The sequence below is a fragment of the Mesocricetus auratus genome, unplaced genomic scaffold (genome assembly GCF_017639785.1).
Source record: "Mesocricetus auratus isolate SY011 unplaced genomic scaffold, BCM_Maur_2.0 Super-Scaffold_100015, whole genome shotgun sequence".
Classification (NCBI taxonomy): Eukaryota; Metazoa; Chordata; class Mammalia; order Rodentia; family Cricetidae; genus Mesocricetus; species Mesocricetus auratus.
Genome location: NW_024429198.1, coordinates 14,859,765 through 14,883,088, shown reverse-complemented (window position 1 = coordinate 14,883,088; position 23,324 = coordinate 14,859,765). Strand labels below are relative to the sequence as shown.

At 34.8% G+C, this 23,324-nt stretch overlaps 1 long non-coding RNA gene across 1 annotated transcript; it reads left to right on the top strand.

The window, feature by feature from the left end:
• Positions 1-74: 74 nt before the first annotated feature.
• LOC121144251 lies at positions 75-22,724 on the top strand. Its single transcript, XR_005881567.1, has 2 exons — positions 75-262; positions 22,508-22,724. It is a non-coding gene; the product is annotated as an uncharacterized LOC121144251 (long non-coding RNA).
• Positions 22,725-23,324: the final 600 nt, after the last annotated feature.

Here is a 23,324-nt window from a genome sequence, read left to right as displayed (position 1 = left end):
CAGAGGCACATATGAACTCACAGTGATTATGACATCATAAGTAATACCTGTGTAAGCTCATGCCAGACCAACTATCAGTGCAGAAGTTGGAAGGCGTGAGAAGTGAGGAGATGCAGGTATTTGATAGCTGCTGGGAGAAAGGGAATCGGTTTCCTTTAACAACCTGAAACATGGCGATCTGACCACAAACCATGGCAGGCCGCACTCCTAAGGATCACTGGGAAACAAAAATTGGAATCGATGATGAAGAAAGCAAAAACAGGTGACGATAAATGAAGTAGTTTCATAGTTTGATAGGAAGGGATACGGGGAAGGCAGGTAATGGGAGGAGATGGAGTAAGGAGCTAACATTAAAGTTCTTGAAGAAAAGAAATAAAAATTCCTTTTCAAAAGTTTTCCAGCAGTGAGAAGATTGCTGGCTCCTGGCCTTAAGATGGGTTTAAAGCAAGATAATCCCCAGGAGAAGAGAAAGCAGGGAGATGCTTAACCAAGGGTTAGAGTCTGTAAGAGGACTCTCAAAGATGACACATGTGTCTCTACTGCCCCCTCACGGGAGAAACTTAAACGTGGGTCTGGGAGAAATCTGCATCCCGTGCTGAGATGTTTAACTACTGGATGTAGAGAAAGGAAGGGTTTCTTGAGAAGGAAAAGGTATTTCAAATTTTATTCAAATTAGAATTGCTGTGGTGCACACAAGGTGTGTGCAGGAAAAATGATCCTTGCCTCAGCAGCTGAATGCAAATAGAAGGAGTAAGAGAGGGAAATAGAAGAGAGGAGGTGGATCCCAAATCCTATAATGGGGCCAGGTACAAAAACGAACAAGGGAATGAGAATATACGATAGTATAAGCTTTTAACTACTGGGGAAAACCTAAGAGCTGGAGTCTATGTAAGAATTAGAGCTAAAGTGTGCAGAAACACTGTAAAAGCAGGAAGACTATAAAGTTGACTACAATGTAGCATACTCTATACCATGACAGGGCAATTATACCCATAGAATTTCAAGGGAGATTATAACAAATGCAATTTGACATGCCAGGTATGTGTTGGGAAACTTCCACAACACCTTAATCCTAGATGAGGAGCAATAAGCAACTAATAGCTATTGAGAAAGGAAGAAGAAGTCCTCATGAGCTGGGCCAAGATAGCTTAGACAATATTAATTGGTCATCTCTGTATGCATATAAGTGAAGAACATCAAATGGACTTATATATATGCATATATATTCATATATACTTATATGGGACACAAATTTGAGGGTAGGGTAGAGATAAAGGAGTTGGAAGACTGAGAGAATGAAATGTATTTTAAATAAAATTGAAGTAGACAAAAATGATATTCAATAGTAACTCAAGTAAAAATGTCTTGGAGAATTCTTATACTTTTAAATCTTAGTAGTGTATATTAAATTACAAAGATACTTCTTTCAATGTAGTACTTTTGGCATCTAACCAAAAATGGTGAATTAATTGGCCTGAAGAGTGATATGAACATTGCCATGTCAACTCAGAAGCAGACACAGTAACCTTTATTTCAATATTAAATTTGAACAAACAAAACTTATTTCCATGTACATACACCATGTAAATTTATTTTCGTGTCAGGTAAATTAATCATTTGGTAAGTTAGACATTTGGTTACAGGTAAGTACTACAAATAATTTTGAAAAATTGAAACTAACAAAATTGCCTCTTTAATTACAATGCATTCAGTCTTTGATAAGAAAAACACTGTAAGACAGGCTACCTAAGTGGCTAATATTTATTTCTTACAATTTTGAACACAGGATGTTGGAGATCAGAGTAAAAATAATGTTAGGTTCTCTTGATTTCTCCATACGAATGTCTGAGGGGTTGTTTGTCGCAACTGTTTGCTTACACAAAGGCACTATATTATGTAAGGTTCACTACCAATACTTAATCACTTCCTGTCAGTCATCATCCTGATATCATCACATGGTAGGCTGGGACTTCAAAACTTGAATTTAGAGCAACATACATATATGGTGCCCAGGAGTATATCGTTTTAATGTTCTAGGTAGGAGAAACTATCTTTTCTTTTTAATTCTAAAACAATAATTGAACTAACATGCTGTTCTACAAGTTATCTTTATGTAAAACTCTGTCCTCAGACTGTCTTTATAATTATGCCTTAGTTGTCACTTTGCATTCATTCCAATTCTGATTCATTTCATTATTTTCCCCAAGTTACCTCTGAGTATCCTACTTATCTGGGTTATGTGTTTTTGCCCTGAGTAACTGTCACTGTTCTTCTTCTGGCCCTGAGGTATCTAACACTAATGGAATGGTACAGTAAATGCTTTGTCACCTGACAGTGGCTTATACCAGACTATAAGAACAGTGGACATATAGACTTCCTGTTTAATGTGTATATAGAAAACAGAATTTTGTTCTGTATGGACCACATAACAAATGGTCTACAAGTATCTGGGGATGATTTAATGTGAGCTGAATCTCAGAGCACTTCCTACAGTGAAATAGCTTTTTACTCTTTGAATTGTATCTCACTACTGAGAACTTTTACCTCTTATGACAATATAACTTAAGTGTTTGTTCCAGGAAATTCTTGTACTGAAAGATAGGACTATTATCAAATAAATCACTTTTCTTCCCTTTTGGAAATCTCTGTACTAAGCATACTCTCTGGAAAAAAGAGCTTGCTTATACAGAAGCTAAATGCCAGAAAATCTAACGTTATTCTTTATCCTTACTATGTGTCCTAACCATAAACTAATATTACACACACATTGTTAAACGTGTAGCAAAATTTCCTTCACTGAAATGTACATATAAAACCTCTTAAATCAAGCCAGTAGAACCCAATCATTCCATTGTAAGCTCCCTTCTTATAGAATGTTTCAAAATGATTCATAGTCTTATAGCAATGATTAAATTAATAACTTTTATCATTAGGATCATCTAGTTGTGATAATATTACCAAAAATTTAAAGTTCCTCAGGAAGACTTTGTCCCATATTTTCTTGTACTCAGCTCTTTACTTTGAACACTGATAATATACTAAACATTGCCAGAGTGTCAATGGGAGTTATACAACACACTAATCACCCAGAAATGTTCATCCCAAGATTTTAGTTTTAGTTATCTTAATGTTTTTGAACACATTTATACTCTTGATTTTCTTGAGTCACCTTAGTGTTGTATTTTTTCTGTTTTTGTTTTCTCTATGAAATTTGTTTTATCTATGAACAATGTTCTAGTTCATTGCAGTAGCTGAAGTTTAACAACCATACTTAAGGCTATATTTAGGATTTAAACATACTAAATGACATTGAGCTTTTCATTTTATATATTTTTGTTTTGGTTTTACGAGACAGAGTTTCTCGTAAACTATCAGACCAGCCCGGCCTCGAACTCACAGAGATCTGTCTGCCTCTGCCTCCAGAGTGCTGGGATTTAAGGCGTGTGCCACCACTGCCCAGCTTTCATTTTATATTTAATCAAGTTTAAGACTATTAGGTAACTGTGTCCTATTAATCCCAGCACATCTAACTATATATTATTGTTGAAAAAACTACAAATTTCACTGAAATTCAGGGGACAATTTTAAACGGAAAATGCCAAAACAAAAAGACCTAGGATTGCTAAAACAATCCTAATAATAAAAGAACTACTAGAGCTACCAATATCCATAGTTTGATGTTCTGCAGAGCTAATTCATAGAAAGAGCATAGTATTGACCTGAAAAATAAATACATTGCTCAATGGCATCTAACTAAAGACACAGACAACATCCATGGACACATGATTTTAGGCAAAGAAGCCATAAATACACGTGTGAAAAAAAGACAGTGGCTTGAACAGTGTTGGTCACACTTTATGGTTACATGCAAAAGAATGAGCATAGATTCATACTTATTACCCCATACAAAACTTAACTCTTAATGGATCAAAGACCTTAAAATAAGACCAAATATTCCAAATCTTATAGAAATAGAAGTAGTATTTGACTCATTTGCAAAAGAAAAGGCATTTTTAAAGAGTGCACTGATTGTACAGACACAAAAATATTAATGAATGGCACATCATGAAACTGAAAATTTTCTTTATAGAAAAGGATACTTTCTTTAAAACAAAGTGATCGTATACAGAATGGGAAATGTTCAACATCAACTTAATAACCAAGAGAGGGATAATATTTAAGCTATATAAAAAGCAAAGGAATAAATCTGTACATAATGAAAACAAATAATCCAATTAAAATAGGGCCAAGAACATATAAAAATCTGACCCAGGCTTTGTTGAAAGCTGAACAAGATATGAAGGCAAAGCAGAGAGCAAAGATTTTTCAGTCCACACAATGATTCTTCTCTGAGCAGAAACAGAGCAGAGAGAAGTCAAAGCCCAGAAAGTGGACAGTGATTCAAAGAAACTTCTAGAAGCCCTGATGGACCATCCTCATGCTTGTACCTGCTTTATGATACGTAGCAGTGAACGTGCTTTATCAGAACTATTTTTAATGATGTTTCTCAGAATGTTTTCTTTCCAGAAGATGATCAATAAGCTAATTTAAAAAAAACAACAACAAATGGTTCCAGGTACCACCAGTGTAACATAACTATACTGTTTTCTGGGATTTTGGTTTTTCCTTTTTTTTAATGGAGTGTACTGGATGTCTTTCCAACTTTGTTCAAATGAGTGCAGAACCTGGAAAAGCTGTTGCTGCTGTTGATGCACAACATACTGCTATTATTGGTCTTTGCATAAATATAAATGCATATATATATTTATATACATATATTCTGAATTTTTGGAAATTTTAGCTTTGTTGCTAACTTTGGGAAAAGTGTCCCAGTTTACCACGTTGAGTTGGCATTCTACAGAAATTATCAATTATATTGGTGCAGAAATGTTGAACTTAATTTTTTTCCATTTGTACTGGGGTAACACCCTGTAGTATGACAGGTCTTATCTACATGGGTTTGATTGCAAAAACTAATAAAGTATTCTCTAAATAATGAAAAAACAATAAACCATAAATGGCTGACAGTCACTTAAAGAAACGTTCAAAATAATTATTCATGATTGAAATTAAAAACAAAACTACTTTGAATTTTCATTTTATACCAGACCTAATGGCTAAGATCAATAAAGCAAGTGGCAAATCATGCTGGCTAGGACTGTTAGGGAAGAAGAACTAATGGGAGTAGAAACCTTTACAGCTAATATAGAAATTATGTGATAGTTCCTCAGGAAGCTGGGAACAGATCTAACTGAAGATACAGCTACCTAAAGCACTGTACATCATGCTAAAGTCACACTTGTTCATCCATGTTTATTGCTGCTTTATTCATAAAAGCTAGAATATGGAAACAACCTAGATATATATCAACAGAGGAGTGGATGATGAAAATATGGTACATTTGCAAAATGGAATGTTATGTGGCTCTTTATAAAACCTGTAATTAGCTAGTAAACCAGCACCCCACCAAATGAATATGGTGTATATTCTTTCATATGTGGATGTTAGCCTTTAAGCCTTCAATAGACATACTAAAACTGTATAACCAGAGGTTAGATATAGAGTAAGGAGACTGAAAGATGCATGGGGGAACATGGGGAAGACTTCTTAAAGATGGTGAAATATGTATGTATGAAGAGATAGTTGAACATAGAAGGGAAGGGAAGGGAAGTCACAGATAAGGGTAAGAAACAGAAAACTGGGACACTTAATAAGGGACATTTGAGTGGTCATATGGAAACATTACAGTAAAATACAATTTCAAGAGAATACTATTTGTTCGTGGTTTGAACCAGAGAGAGATAACTCAGAGACCTTACTGGTTTTTTGAAGCAATAATCGAGAGACTACCTTAAATCCCCTTCTCTGATAATGAGATTGATGACTACCTTATATGCAATCCTAGAACCAGTGACTGATGAAAGCAGAAGCAGACACCCACACCTAAACACTGATCTGAACTCCTGGAACTCAGTTGCAGAGACAGAGGAGTGATGAGCAAAGGTTTTGGGTTTTATGTTACGATTTCTTATTTTCTACTTTTATTTTTTGTTTTATATGTTTTGTATGTGCATGTTTCCACTGATTTTCTTTTTTTTCTAATTGATATTTTTGTAGTCTAAAGATCCAGAGACAGAAGTCATGAGGTTGGATGATTTGAGAGATAGTAAAGATCCATGAGGTGATGAGGAAGTGGAAACCATGATCTGACTACACAGAACAGAAAAATTATTTTCAATTAAAAATAGAAGGAACATATAAAGTAATACTCTTAATGATTCATTAAACTTTATATTAACTCAAAAATATTTAAATGAAATGTTAACAGGGGAATTAAGGTTTTGTTTTGGAAATAGTCCCAGCTAACATTGATTGCAGCAGTTAGTACAAAATGAAAACATCAGAAGATAAATACACAAAGAAACCAAGAAATCTCTAGTAAATCTGCCAAAGATCTTATTTCTCTGCTGAATTTTAGGTGTATTCTGACTCTACAAGTGGATAAAAGGGAAAAGAGCTGAATGTCCCCACACAGGGGAAGCCAAGCACTTCTGATGTTCAGAGTGTCCTCAATGTAGGGGTGAATAATAAAGGAAGAGCTGAATGTCTCCAAACTGAATGACTGTTGTGAACTAAGCCGTAAATCACAATGCCAAAATTTTTATTTAAAATAGATTCTTTTCATGCAATATGTATTCTGATAACAGCTCCGCATCCCCCTCTTTATCCTTCGCATCCACAAATTCTGCCACATGTCTGCAATACCTTGTAACAGGAACACAATATTAATTTCTAAAAGCCAATGTTGATTTCCATTTCTTAGAGAAGCAGCCAATAAAATTTACAGAAGCTCTGGACTGAAACAATATAATGCTTTTGTGTTACATATATATTCCATGGCTCATGCTCGTGAAAATAATATGCATTCAAATTTTATAATAACTAATTTCTGAAATCTGATCACATACTGATACTTGAAAATTGAGCTTAGTGTCTCCTACTTTAAAGTATGTAATTTACTCTCTAGTCATTGAAGTAAAATAGTTCTCACTTTTTTATTTTTAAATTTTAATTTAAATTAGAAACAAGGTTGCTTCACATGTCAATTCCAGGTCACTTTTAAAATATAGTAAAATATTGAAATCTTCAATGTGAGTGAGGTATATTTAATTTACTATTAAATGCTTAGGTTATTTTTTGAGAATACAATTTGTTGCAACAGTGCAACTATTGTGGCATGCATATCTGAGTAAGATATTTTTAAAGAGTAAAATTCTATATATGTAGACAGGCATATAATACCTACAGCAATATAGATGTGCTTTAATTTCTATATTATTTGTTTATTTTATTATCTATTATTAATTACTATCTGAAGAAAGAGACGTGAATTTCTAGGATTTAATAGACCAAAATTATATTTTATGATTCCTAGAAAGGATAAAATATTCAAGAAATTCAACAACAAATATGGCAATCATATCAGGAGAATCAAGAGCAGGTGATCAGTCATTCATGAACTCTGACCTTAATTTTCATGATATCATGTGTTTGAGGGGGTAGGAGTGAAGAACCTCATGTATTTAGTGCAAAAATTACTTAAAATTCAGATATTCCTTACTTGTGTCCTTTAAAGACACTTGGTCCATGTTGATGACAATGTGAAATAACTGAGGTATTTGAAAAGAGTTATATTTATCAATATAGTTATCAAAATTGATCTGTCTCATTCTCAATCAAACACATTTGCTCTATCCAACACTCAACAGGTAACACACAATCTCAGATAAATAGGTTTTAATAGAAATTGAAAAACAGGAGAAATTTGCAATATTTATGATGTGAATTTATGAAACAAAATAAAAATAATCTTTAATTTTTATGACTCAGCTTTCACAAAACTTAGGAAACCAATTTTTCATTGATATATTCTTATTCAGACGAGTACTGATCGCAACAAATGAAGACAAAGGAAACTATTGAATGGATATTATTTTCTATTATAAATCTAAACTCCATTATTCATCTTTCATTGGGATTTGCTTAGAAGTATTCACAAAATATTTAGAATTTATGCATGGGTTTGTGTACTTCATATTTAAAATGTCATCAATATTTCATACTAGTGTGTATAAGCAAATAAGAGTTTTAGTTAAAACATAGTTGTGTATTCATAAAAGGTATCATTCATTAATTTTAAAGTTGTAGACTCAGATTATAAAGAAGAAGGTAATTTTCTGCTATGATTTCTTATTTCTGATATCTTAGGAAAAACTCATTAATGATAATTAAGAGCAAAGAGGTTGAGTGTAAGAGTGGAGGAAGAAGATAATTTTAGGATTAGAAATTTCACAAATCTCAAAAAATATATTTTAGCAGTTTATAAACTTTATATTACTTTGAGAGTGACATAAAAGTTCTAATATTTTTAAAACATTCTTACTGATCCCATTCCTTGATTTTCCTTTTGGGAATGAATATGTTACACATTACTGATGCACATTTATGACAATTAAGGAAACCATATTGACTCAGTGTTACTAATTAGAGCCAATATATTTCAAGAAATGCTTTAGATTTCATCTGATCATCTTTTCCTCTTTCAGAAACCCATTATATTTTATAGTATTGTATCATGTCTCCATTCTTCTGAAAGGAATTTTCATCAAATTCAAATAAAAAATATCAGAATGCATTGTATTCTACAGCTCTAAAATGTGAATAAAAATGAGCATATTTTATAGTAAAAAATGAGTTATCACCAAACACATGAATAAAGCATGACCATCTTCAGTCTCAAGCATTAAAATGTATAATTAACCCTCAAAACTCCAACTGTGTTTTACACTTTAATAAAAAAGATCTCACCTGCAAAGTGACCTTTCTAAATTTATTAGGCAAAATGGTATTCTGTGCCCTGTCTTGGTCTGTGAGAAAAGTAAATTCTTTTCACATTAAAAACAAAATTATTAGAGGGAGTTGGGATTGACATGTGAAGCAAACTTGTTTCTGTTTTAAATTAAATAAAAAATTCAAATAACAGTATTATTTCTAAAGAATGTCTAAAATATGACTATGTCACTATTTAAGCATGATACAATATGTTGTCCTTAAATTTTTATTCACTGGAAAAAATAAAAATAATGGAGGCATAATTATTGAAATGTTTGCAAGTATAGATTTTATTGAGATTATTAAATATTGTACTTCAATCCATAGTTAAGGATATTATTTGGAAATTTGCGTATTTTAACAGATATAGCAGAAATCAAACACTTACTTTAATAAACTGTTTCACAAAATATAGAGACATCAACATATTTATTCTGAGAGATAAAGGTAATTATTTTCTGAAGAGTGAGAATACTAATAGTAAATCTTTAAAGGTATTTTGTGTCTGTAAAATTTGTACAGATCTCTGTTTTCTAATGTTTTATATATTAGAAAAATCATGTTATGTTACTGATCAATATTTGTAAGATGTGAGTACAGTTTATCTCACAAAAGGAGCACTGTTAATATTTTACTATAAATCTATATTTTAAGTATGTTTGCTCACATAAGTACATAATTTATGTCTTGTGTATTATCATAATGACATATTATATTAACAAGTTACAAAGTTTAAATATCCCAGAATATTTTAATAATATTAGTCTACTGATTGTGTCTGTGCATATTTTCACAAGTCACATAAAACTTTTTATAAATTTCAAGACTCTATTACACAAACTCCCATTAGTTTCATTTTACCCATCTATATGGCTGAGGCAAGATAATCACAAATTTGAAGAGAGGTGATAACATGATTTCATGCAACCTCTGTAACATTCAGGACAAAGGATTGCTGTTAGGTGTTTGCAAAGTACTTTGTATGTAGCATTTATCTCTAATATCCCAAATATTGTTTTCTTATACTTTGACTTCAACATGATTGAAAGATGATTATATTTCCAAAATGCTGTATAGCCAGAAGTCTGCATCAAATGAGAACTTGATGACACAGACATGACTTACCTTATTTTCGAATGTATCAGCAGCTAGTATGGTAGAATGTCTGCACATCTAAAATAATAACATGAAGCAGGAATCAAAGATAAAGTGAAATCTAGCCTTCATTGTGATTCAATTACTTGTCTCAGGTAAGTAGTACAACATGAGTACAAGTTTGTGTACATGTGTCCCATGTTTTTTAACCACAGCTGAAGTTTCTTAGCAAAGGTCAACACTGAATTTTCTACTTCAGCCTAATATGAATCATTGGCCAACAGCAAGAACAATTATTTCAATGAGAAGTAAGGGTTAGCACTATACCAAAGAATATCTTGTACATATCTTCTTATTTCAGAATGATACATTCTAATGCAACCTATAGTTAATTTTGACATATCCAGGCAAGACATGAAGTTGACTTGTGGTCTTCAATTCTATTGACCAAAAAATAAAAAATAAAGAGGAATGTTCTCTTTGCAACAGGTAGAAATCCAATACAGAAAACCAAAACCAATCTCAAAATGCAGAGTTTTGAGCTCAGTACCAAGATATACATCGGCAAGATAACTTCCAGGAGACACTGGAGTAAAAGGGTCATAATTATTGTACAAAGAGACAAGGAGTAACATAATTGTTGAAACATGAGCTGAACAAGGACAACAATAACAGACATGACAAAAGTAGTAAGAAGAGCGATCATATGACTTCAACCCTACCCAAAACTACATACAAGTAAGGAATGCTGTCAACTGAAGAAAAAGTTTTCTCTATAGAAGAGCATGCTCTCTGGTCATTTGTTACCAAATGGTCAGTCTACTTTTTTTTTTTTTTTTGGTTTTATGAGACAGGGTTTCTCTGTATTGTTTTGGAGGCTCGAACTCACAGAGATCTGCCTGCCTCTGCTTCCCAAGTGCTGGGATTAAAGGTGTGTGCCACCACCGCCCGGCCCAAATGGTCAGTCTTAAAAGCATAGCAATGAGTAATGTGTAGACTGAGAGAGTTAGTTATATTCAGGAATGTATGTATGTATGTATGTATATGTATATGCATATGTATATGTATATATATATATATATATATACCTGCATTTAACAATAATGAGAGGGGGACATGGATTTGAAAGAAAACAAGAATATGTTTAGGAGAGTATTTGGGGGCATAATGTGATGGGATAAAATGATAGAAATATAGTATCAAAATGAAAGAAGTAAAAAAATATCTATTAAGCCTCAAATTTGATAGTCATTATTGCTGAGAATCCAAAGCTTAATGGTCTGTATACCCAAGAAGTAAGTAAATATGTGCAAATGGTGATATTAGTACAACTAATTTGCATAGGTTCTAAATTAAAGAATTAGAAAGACCTAAGTCCTGGCCACTAAAGCAATCCTAGTTGTCACATTCAATAAGATCAATATTGTTTCACAGAAAATACAACTCAAGTCAAAATAATGAAAAATTCCTATTTAGGCAGCTGTTAAAAGAAAGAAGTGATGCTAATTTTGATGATAGATTTTATTTATTTCAGTACCTAAATGATTTTATTTTTTATGCAGTCATTATTACACATTTAACCTTCCAGCTTACATAGTAAACTTACAAAATCCACTACATGCTTTAATTTATTGAGTACGTTTATACACACATGTGATTTTTATGCATATGTTTGTGCATACATATATGTGCACACACATGCATAGACCTCATGTATCTTCTACAAATGATTCTCCATCTATGAAAATAGATGACTGAATAGAAAGTCTCAAGTATCTTGTATTTTTCTCCATTTCTCTAGCATTAATATCATGCGTGCTCTCTTTGGTATCCAGCTTCAGAGGCCATTTACACTTAAAGCACTTTACTAATGAGCCAGCTCCACATTCCCACTAGACATGATACATATAGAATACATCAGGTGAAAACTTTTTTTTGTTTTACGAGACAGTGTTTCTCTGTATTTTTTGGAGGCAGTCGGTCCAGCCCGGCCACAAACTCACAGAGATCTGCCTGCCTCTGCCTCCCGAATGCTGGATTAAAGGCGTATGTCACCACCACCCCTGGCCAGGTGAAATCTTGTGGAGAAAAAATAGGAAAATATCATGCTTCAGTAAAGACAGTAAATTTAATAAAAGAGGATTATAACAAATTCTTAGGGGAATTAGAACAGATAAACCTAACAAATCTTAAGTCTTAAAAGGAAGGAGGCCTACATATAAAATTCGAGAAGGTGGATAAAAATAATGATTCATAAAAACATAAACACACAACTTAAGAAAGTAGCCTTCTACAGGATGTCTCTAAGTCTTTATGAGGAAGTGCTGTAATACTTTTCAAAATCATTTGCATGCTGAAAGTGTTTGGGCACATTTACTTTGTACCAAGATTTTCCAGTAATAGTAGAGTAAATACTATAATAAATACATATCTTCAATTTGAAGCAGTATACTTCTAAAACATGTTATTCAAGTGATGAATAAATTTACTCACTGTGTTGATTTAACTCACTTATTAGTTTCTGCAAATAATTCATAACTTCACTGACACAATTCTGAGAACATCTGGAACTAGAGTGGTCAATTATAGATGCATCTCCCGCAGGCACATGCAAAGGGTGGGAGATTATTCCATAGTGTTAAAGCTTCTTATTCCCTTAGCTAGTAGGCCATGTCAAATCTCATCTTGAAATGATGGCCAGATTCCCAGACTCTGAAAACGTTGAAGGCATGCACAAACAAACATTCAAATGTGTGTCTAGGTGACTATCTTGTCTATTTACATAGCTGAAATAAGGCCACATATATTTTAATGAAAAGAAAGCTATGGGTTTAAGGGATGAAAAGGAATTGCCTTTGCTAGTGAGTAAAACACTAAGAATGGGATACTTAGTTCTGGTCTTCATCCACACCCTCAGTCTTCTTGTATTGAAACATTGAATAACATAACTGAATCTCTTTTTATTCCCATGGGTGAAAAGAAAATAAAAAGATCAATTTTACTGACTTATTTAAGAATTCAATAAAATGAAAGTCTTCAAAATATAAATAGCTTGTTCAATAGTTTCTAAGATTCTGGATTTGTTTTCTATTCATACATAAGAAAAAAAAGTTTGGTCATTAAACCCATTGTTTTTAACAAAGAAGTCACTCTTTGGGGAGATAGTTCAGTGGCTAAAGTTCTTGCTATGCCATCACAAGTAATGAAGTTCAATTCCCATAAGCTAAACTCATATAAAAAGACAGATCCAGTTTGTTCTCATCCTGATATGCCAGAAAAAAATGACAAGCTAAAATGAAAGAGAACAATAGAGGAAAATAAAAGAGGATATCCTATGGGCTCTGTATGCACTCTGGTTGCTTATATGCACATAGTCGTGTATGTATTACATATCTGGTATTCATATGCATACCACATAGAAAAATGACACACATGCACAAAAAAGAGGACTATAGAGAGATATATAGACAGACACTAAAAACCCTTAAACTCAAACCATGAAAATATTCATTTTATTTCTGAAGTTGTTTATATTCTTTGCTTCATCTGATTTGACATCATCTTCACCACAATCATATTAACCCTCATTTAGTGCTCATTTATGTAAGATGTTATGTAAATTTTCTTATGATAAGCTAAATCATTGTGGAATTTGGAAAGTTTAACTAACACTTCAAAATTCACACTGTAGGAACAATTTTTAAATAAAATTTTAAAATTTATTGAAAAGTAGAAATGAGAATACAACCTACACCATGCAGCAATAGAAGTACTAAGGAGTAAGTTTAGAACAGAATGTACCTAATGATGTAATTCAAGAAAAGCAGTGTGAGAGAAAGATCCCATGCTACAGGATTTAATCAGAGGGTTTTATTTTAATTGGGAAAAGGGATCATAAAATGGGGAAAGGGGATTGGGAGACCAGCCTCCGGAGGCAGGAGAAACAGGAGAGAAGAAAGAGGGGGAGAGCCAGACAGATAGAGAGAAAGAGACAGAGATAGAGATACACAGAGAGACACAGAGAGAGGGACAGATGGGGAGGGAAAGAGAAAGAAAGAGCAAGGAACATGAGACACAGAGATTGAGAGAGAGAGAGAGAGAGAGAGAGAGAGAGAGAGAGAGAGAGAGAGAGAGGAGAAGAGAGGAGGAGGACAGGAGGTGGCAGGGCATTTTTAAAATGGAACAGTGAATGTGCACAGTTGGTTCTCTTAGTGGTTGCAGTAGAGGGTGTACCCTATCAGAACCCTAAGGCCAGCGTGTATGAAATCATTAGCTGCAAGTAAGAAATAGTGTAAGCACAAGATTTTGTTCTGGAATTTGATTCTGGGCTTATGAAATCTAACATTGTAGAGATCACAGTGAGTTCCATTCTAAGGATTACCTATGTGTGAATTCTCTAGACAACCCTAATATCAGATCCATCTTAATGGCTACAAGTGATATGTAAAACAAAGATTCTCAGTGCCTTAAGTTACAAGAAAGAAATGACCTTTAAAAATGCCCAATTCACTTGACAACAGAAGAAACACAACAATCTAGAGACAGGGCAAAAATTTTTATTGTTCTTTTTTCATTTTTACGAGACAGAGTTTCTCTGTATTGTTTTGGAGGCTGTTGGCCCAGCCTGGTTTCGAACTCACAGAGATCTGCCTGCCTCTGCCTCCCGAGTGCTGGGATTAAAGGCGTGTGCCACCATCGCCAGGCGAGACAGGGCACAATTTGTTTAATAACAACAATGGAAAATGTTAACATGACAATTCTGTGATCAGAAAATTTGTTTTTTAGGAAATAATGACACAGATATTTTTGAATAAATAAAGATCTCAGGAAGAGAAGAAATTATATATCAAATTTCTTTCAATTGCACACATTACATAGTGATTGCAAAAGGAAGATTCAAGGTAAGGAAGTGATAGTAATAAAAAATATGTGAGTCTGGAGCTCACATAGTCACATGAATGAGATGGCCAGAATCCTTTAGGATACAATTTCTCATCCTCTCTTTCTTTGCCATTTTAGGTGTTTGCTTCTATACCGTTGTTTTTTTTGTTTGTTTGTTTGTTTTTGTTTTTGTTTTCTTTATGAGATGGTGAAAAACTGAGGTCTTGCTTTGTATAGCAAGTGTGGTTGTGACTTAGTCACCATGTCTTCTAAGTTGCTTTTACCAGAAATTTTTTTCATAGTAATAAAGAAGTAACTCTTATAACTTATAAAATATCTTGACAATCTGTTTTAAATAAAATCAAGAACACTGTCACACCTGCTGTGCAGCCTGCATCTGAGAATGTAGTGAGGTGGTCGGGATAGATGACACAGAGACCGGTCGGTTGCTTCAAGAAAACTTTATGCTCCCTAAGTCGGCTTAGGAGAAGACTTTCCAAGAAAAAGCACTTCCCTTTTTAAGGACTTCTGCCATCCATCTACATACAATTCTCCAACAACTCTCCCAGACTTCTCACCCTCCTGGCTGGTGGTTTAATCTCTGGCCCCAGAATCGGGGAGAAACAGCAGGGGGAACAGGAAGAAGCATCTAGCCATAGGGGGTGCCAAAGTCATGGTGTTTCAGTGAGCGAGCCCTTATCTGAGCCCTATCAAGAGCTTTATAGCACTGAATTGTTTTCAGTAAACATTATCTCACAGCTGCCTGCTCCCAGGCCGAAGGGGAAGTGGGTTTCTGCTCAAGGTCTGGTGTCCCCACAATTCACCCCTTTTTATTTTTAAATGAGGCACTCCTGGCTTAGGTCAAGTAGGGTCACCCTCCCTTTCCCGTCCTCGGGGGACCTTGAACCCCTGTCTTAGGTGGGAGGGGTCTTCCCCACAGGTTGTCTGTCAACAGAGCACCCCAACCTTAGAATCATCTGTAGTAAGGCTTTATGGCTATGGGATTGCCATGGGCTAAGGCACTTTGAACTCAGCATGAAGCCAGAATGCCTACTGTCACTGTTACCATTCCTAGGACCCCCACTGACATAGCACCTCTCTGTCATCTGCCCTTCCCCAGATCTGGGCCGTAGCATTCTACCACCAGCCTTTCTTTGCTACAAGGGTGATTTATAGTTACAATTTGACGGTCAAAACAGTGATAAAGTTTACAATCATTTTAAGATCTACTTAGGAAAGCATTAGAGAGTGCACTTGTACAGATACATTAGGTACAATCATTGATGTTACACATGTAGCATTATAAAAAATATGAGCAAGAGGCTTGTTGTACTATTTACAGAGTACCAATTTGTTCCTGTGTTGATGTAGTTTGTTGATTTAATGTCATTAGTATCAGCTGAATATGTAACTTGAGTCAAAGTCTTTTTGTCACATTAGGACAAATTACATTTCTCCAGAAAAATACACTGACATAGGTGTGATTCCAGAAACAGGAACTACCAAGTCTGATATTTTAAGTGACCATGTCCTGTTCAAATACTGAAAAGAGGCTTTTGCCACTCATCAAAGTCTATATCAATGTCCAAATGTTTTAAATGGGTCCTTTTTCCCCCAAAGAGGAAAGCTGGCAAAATGAATTCTGTTGTTTTAAGGTGTGTCAACGGCAAACTGCTAATCTTCCAGTTTTGTTGGCTTTGGGATGAAAACTCACGGGTCCAGGAGGTTGATGTATCAGGCCTGATGAGAAACTGGAAATCTCAAACTGACTGTATTATTTCTTTCTCGGGCTGTAAATTTGATGACATCAAGGGTCAGGAACACCGATTTAGGAGATCTCAAACTGGCTTGGGCAGGCTCCCACAGTCTCAGGTCCAGTTTTCTCTGCTCCATGCATCTCACCAAATGTTGTGACAGCTACTGAAGCTTTATTCTTTTCCTGTAAGAAAACACAAACATGCCCTCGACCCCAAATTAGGGTCTTTTCCACTGTCTAGTGTATGGATGTCTCTATTTGACCTGAGTAATAGTTGTTTAAGTTTCATTATGCCAGAATCTGTCTGAAGTAGATTGCTCACTGGCATTTACATTTTAAAAAATTTTAAATGAGGAGTGGATTATTCAATGAATCATGTGGGGACTGGGGACATTACTCCCCCTTTTTTATTTTTAAATTTTGTATGAACTGTTGAAGTTGGACCATAACAATAGAAGGATTTCTCTACCCTCCTTAGTCAACTATCTAGGTGAATTGGGATCACTATTTAAATTATTAGTAGATGTCCTTTAAAAGGGACATAACCATTAAGTACCTTTGAGAATCATTTAAGGATTGTAAACTATACTATGTCCCAAATAGTCCCTTTTTTTTTCCTAACCTGTAGCTCTCACTAGCTAACAAGGCCTCCTTTGCATCTGAGCTGACAAGGCCTAATTTGCATCTACACAGACACCTTTGGGGGTGGGGCCTGCCAAAGCGGCAGGGCAGTTCCCTGAAAAAAACCTCTCTCTCTCTCTCTCTCTCTCTCTCTCTCTCTCTCTCTCTCTCTCTCTCTCTCTCTCTCTCTCTCTCAATTGACTGGCTCTGAGGGCTTAACTTGAATTTTTTGTTAAAATATTAACCGACTGACTGGATGTTTCTTTTGGCTATATCTAAATCGATTTAGGTAGTTTTTAACTGTTTGAAGGGATTTAAGTATCCCTTTAATCATATCCAAAACATTCACGCATTTACATTTTACACTTTATACATACTGATGTGGCCACGTCCATACACAAAGACCATGCATACATATCTCTCCTTTTGCCTAGGTTATGATTAGTTTTTTGAACTGAAACTTCTTTAACAGAACAACTCCAGTCAATCTTTGAATTAAAACAAAAGGTTGAAAAAGTCCTGTATGTCCCTCATCATTTCTTCATTAGAGAAGTTTTGAGCTACACTCAGGGGCTACAGCCATACCCACTCCTTGTAATTCTGTAGATGCAAAGTGGAAAGGCCAAGCTTTTGCCAAAAGTTTTTAGAGATGACTCACAAAATTGACCTTAAATTTGTATCAATAACCTACCCCATATAAATGTAACCAAATATTTTTATTTTATATACCTTTGTCTTTTTCTTTACTGAATACTAATACCTCATTTATTAACTGTTACCAATTTTTTTAAATTTACCCATCTTTAATCTATCCTCCCATTGAGGATGATCCTCCAATCCACCCTCCAACTGAGGGCAACTTTTTATCTTTGGTTCCCTTTCTTTTCTGACCTTTGTTAGGTGAGGGCCTAGACATTTAATCCAATCCACCCTTCGATTGAGGGTGATCTCTTAGGTTCCCTTTCTTACCTGACCTTTGTCAGGCAAGGTCCTAGACATTTAATCTGGTACCCTAGCTTGGTACCCCCTTTTTAATACATACTTATATCCTTACTTGTTGGCTATCCTTTTAGATATCTGAGTTTCTCTTTACTTTCCTGACCTCAGTGGATCAGGTGAAAGACTGGCCTTATTTATTAACTTTACCATTTTTTTTAATTTATCTATCTTTAATCCATCCTCCCATTGAGGATGATTCTCCAATCCACCCTCCAACTGAGGGCAACTTCTTAGGTTCTGCTTTTCTTTTTTGACCTTTGTCAGGCAAAGGCCTAGACATTTAATCTGGTACCCCTATCTTGGTACCCCCTTTTTAATACATCCTTATACCCTTACTTGTTGGCCAGTCTTTTAAATCTCTCAGTTTTCCTTTACTTTCCTGACCTTAGTGGATCAGGTGAAAGACTGGAGATTCTTTATTTTATTTCTTATTTTACCCTCCTCTTTTTTTTTTTAAACTGGGTTTCTCTCTATCCTTTTGGAGGCTGTCCTGGAACTCGCTCTATATACAAGGATGGCCTCCATCCTACCTACCTCTGTCTCTCGAGTGTTGGGATTAAAGGCATATGCCACCAACACCCAACTCAAAAGATAATAGCGAACATCCTGCCAATCTGGGACATTTAAGCCTCCCCAGTAATGAACCATGTACTGGCACGTTCAATCCATTTTAAAAAGCCTTCCAAGGTTTTAGACTTTACTGTAGTCCCATGTCCTTCAAGTAACTTTTTAACTTGATACTGTAACTCAAGCTTCCCAGAACTATTCCCCATGTTTTTTTTTTCCTTTTTTCCCCAATCTGTCCCAGGCCAGAAAAAGAGACGAACCCGCTCACTTACCTTGCTTTCACAATCTCGGTGGGATCCTCCAATTGTCACACCTGCTGTGCAGCCAGCATCTGAGAATGTAGCGAGGTGGTCAGGATAGATGACACAGAGACCGATTGGTTGCTTCAAGAAAACTTTATGCTCCCCAAGTCGGCTTAGGAGAAGACTCTCCAAGAAAAAAAAACGCTTACCATTTTAAGGTCTTCTGCCATCCATACAATTCTCCAACAACTCTCCCAGACTTCTCACCCTCCTGGCTGGTGGTTTAATCTCTGGCCCCAGAATCGAGGAGAAACAGCAGGGGGAACAGGAAGAAACATCTAGCCATAGGGGGTGTCAAAGTCATGGTGTTTCAGTGAGGGAGCCCTTATCTGAGCCCTATCAAGAGCTTTATAGCACTGAATTGTTTTCAGTAAACATTATCTCACAGCTGCCTGCTCCCAGGCTGAAGGGGAAGTGGGTTTCTGCTCAAGGTCTGGTGTCCCCACAGAACACTTGTTACTTTTTAAAAAAATCTTTATTTTTACATTTAAATTTAAATTAGAAACAATGTTGTGTCACATGTCAATTCCAGGTCCCTCTCCCTTTCCCTCCCCTCCTCCATGTACTTATACTTTATATTTATTTATTATTTATTCATTTTTGGTTTTACGAGACAGGGTTTCTCTGTATTGTTTTGGAGACTATCGGTCCATCCTGTCCTCGAACTCACAGAGATTAGCCTGCCTCTGCCTCCCGAGTGCTGGGATTGAAGGCATGCACCACCACCGCCCGGCTCACTTATACTGTTATTTAGAAAATGATTTTTAATTCTTAGAAAGCAATTAGCTGTTATGATTTGTAATAAACGATCTAAACATTTCAATCTTAAACTACAAAGAGAAGACAGAGGATGAGTCTCCAAGACCTTTTCTCATTGTGAAATTGAAAATACTTTTAAATCTTTGGTTCCTTTGGATTGCAAATGAATGCTGTCAGAATGTCATTTAATAATTCCATGATTTTAATTTGTCACTCAATTGTGTGTCATATAAGACTGCACATTCTTACCTGCAAGCTAAAGTAAACTTTTTACCTCAGCATAATCATAAGTGCTTTAAAGTACTCCAGGATAAAAATCTATGCATACTTCATCTCACTTTATTGTGTTCCTTGGAATTTGTTTAACTTAGATCACATAAGAAGAAAAAAGGAATAATTTCTTTAGGATAAAAATCTTTTGTACTTGATAACTCTATGTTGTTAGCAAAATCCACAAATGTCGATATTTCTCAAGGAAATATGTAACAAATACTGTGATTGTGATGGGGAATGTTCTGTGTACATGTTTGTCTTATTGGTTGATGAATTAAACACTGATTGGCCAGGCAGGATGATAGGTAGTACTAAGATATGTGGTGGATTCTGGGAAGTGTAGGCAAAGATTAGTCATTATGAGATTCCAGGAAGTGACATATATGGACAGAAACTGCCACTAGCTAACTATAGTGGTCTCTACAGACAGGTAGGAAGTGACACAGCTGGGAAGAATCAGTATATAAGCAATGACAAACAGGAAATTGCTGTCTTCTCTTCTTTGCCAAGACTATGAACTGTTGAGATGTAAGACGCCAGAGGAGTAAGAGGTCCCTGGACCTTTCTCGAGTAAGATAAGACCATGTGGAAATACTTAGATTTATTGAAATGAGTTAATGAATAAGAATAAAAAACAGTAGCTAAAGGCCAACAGTTCCATAATTAATAAAGCATTTGTGTGTTTATTTGGGCCAGAGAAGGACTGAGGCACCTAGCCTGGCCAAAAACATCATGTTACATGAGTGAGAGTTGAATCTGATTAAGATAAAGCAAATAATATCACATAATTAACTGGTAGAAATAATTCTTTTAAAAATACATGTAAAACTTAGAACAACTGAAATCCTAAAATTGGCTTTTGCAAAAGGTATACATACAATTTTTTCAAAGCATGTTGCATGCATATTTTGCAGAATTTTAGAAATCTTTTATATTGCTAGATGAACATAGTCAGATAGGTAAGCAGCAGTTATTAACACATCTTTGTGTATCTGTTATCTCTTCATAAAGAAATGTGATATTCTATTCAGCAGTGTGACTACGTAAGAGGACTATAAAACTCAAATCTTAAGTTTTTATTCAGTAGTTGGAAATGTGGTACAGTATTGTCTTATCAAATATCCCAGTGAGAGATCACCCACCAGGAACATGGACATCTGTCATGGCTCGTATACTTGTGGTGTAATGTGTAATTATGATTATTCATAAACTACTGCAGATATTTGGTGATAAAATCCCAGAAGACCATGTTGTATTCTTTAAATTTAGTGTTTGATAACACAGACATATCTTTTTATCCAAGAAACAGTATTTTGGAAATGCAAGATGACATTAATTCATATTTTCATGAAAACCAGAATTTCCTGGTTTCTTAGAAGCCAATCTGTTTCCATGAGCAAACAGCATACTTACCAGAAAATCACTAATCCATTTTCTTTCAAAAATGCTGACATGTATATAGATGCATATATTTTCTCATACATAAGCAATTATATTACCTATTTAGACATATCTTATAAATAAACCTAGTCCTCAAAAAGGCATTTTAAATTTTCCTTCGATTTTTCTGCTTTTGATTCTGGAAAATATTTGCAAAAGTGGTACTTATTTAAACTCATTGAATTTTCTGAAACTTGCTGTACCAAGTTCTCAAGAGAGATACTGGGAAATACAGTTATCACAGTATTTTATATTGGAAGAAACCAAGCACAGAAGAACAAAATATTTGGTCAGGGAAATGATTCACTCCAGCTAATGTAGGCTTAAAACAGTGACTTCATTAAACAGAACAATGATCCCTTTGCCATTGGCATCATGAAGTTCTTAAGAAGGAAATAATCTCTACCAACAACAATTTGAGATTTTGTAATGATTTTATAATTACAAAAGGGGCATGCTTTCTTTAGAAGTACTCTATCAGGACACTTTGCTTTTCGTAGTGTGTGTTAACTACACAGAAGAAAGTTTTTCATTAAGATGTTTACATCAATGAGTATAACATACTTTGATCTTCTGAGACAGAAGATGGCACTAAGTTTATCTGTTCTAAGTACCTCACATGAACAGTGTCATTCGTGTAAATATAAGGCATTGTGTTAATTTAGGCAATGATATTTATTCTTATATTTGCTTAGGAAATTTTCCATGTAGAGTTTTGAAGATGTTCAACCTTACATGAACAAGAGAATTCTTGCTTTGTAGAAAAATTCACAAAAACTACACTAGAAGTTAGGGTCTAGCTTAGCCAGTGTTTTATTGCTGTGAAGAGACACCATGGTTACAGTTGCTATTATTTAAAAATAAAACATCTAATTGGAGCTTGTTTAAAGTTCAGAGTTTTAGTCTATTGTCATCATTGCAGGAAGCATGGCAGCGTGAAGGCAGACATGGTACCAGAGAAGAAGTTGAGTGTTCTATATCCACCTGGAAGGATGAGCCACTGGACCTGGCTTGGACTTCTGCAACCTTAAAGCATACTCTCATTGATATATTTTCTCCAACAAGGACACACCTATACCAACAAGCCAGAACCTCTGAAAACTCTGAATAAAACTACTTCCTGATAACTTAAATTCAAATATATGAGCCAAAGGAAGTCATTTTTATTAAAACCACCACAGGGTTTAAAAGAAATAAAAATAAAATAAAAAGCAGACTTAGAAGTTGCGGCTTTCTCTAACTTATGATATCATAGTGAGTTTTGACTGCTTGAATTGCTCTTTGAATTTAGATGAAGCATACCAAACATTCATAAGAATAAAATCTAAAATGTGACAGTTTTATTTATTTGAGTTCTGAATTGATATCATTTCCCTAAGCATTTAAACAGAGGTTATGAAAGAGCTAAATGTGGTGTTCTCAAGTGAATATGAAAAGAACTGAGTATGAAGAAAAGAAGACATGAGCTATGATTGATTTGCATACCAGATAGCAGGCCTCTGACAAATAGAGTTCTCATTTTATTTTGTTTTCATTATTTTAATGTGCATAATTTAAAACTGAGTTCACTTCATCAAACACCAGGATAGTTAATCTCTTTTAAATGATGTGTGGAGCAGTATCATATTTCAGGTTAAAATTGCAACTAGGCAACTCCAAAGAACCACATCATGAAAATGTTAATCACAAAATGTCTTCCACACTATGGAATTTAAAATCAATGCAAATACTACCAGATC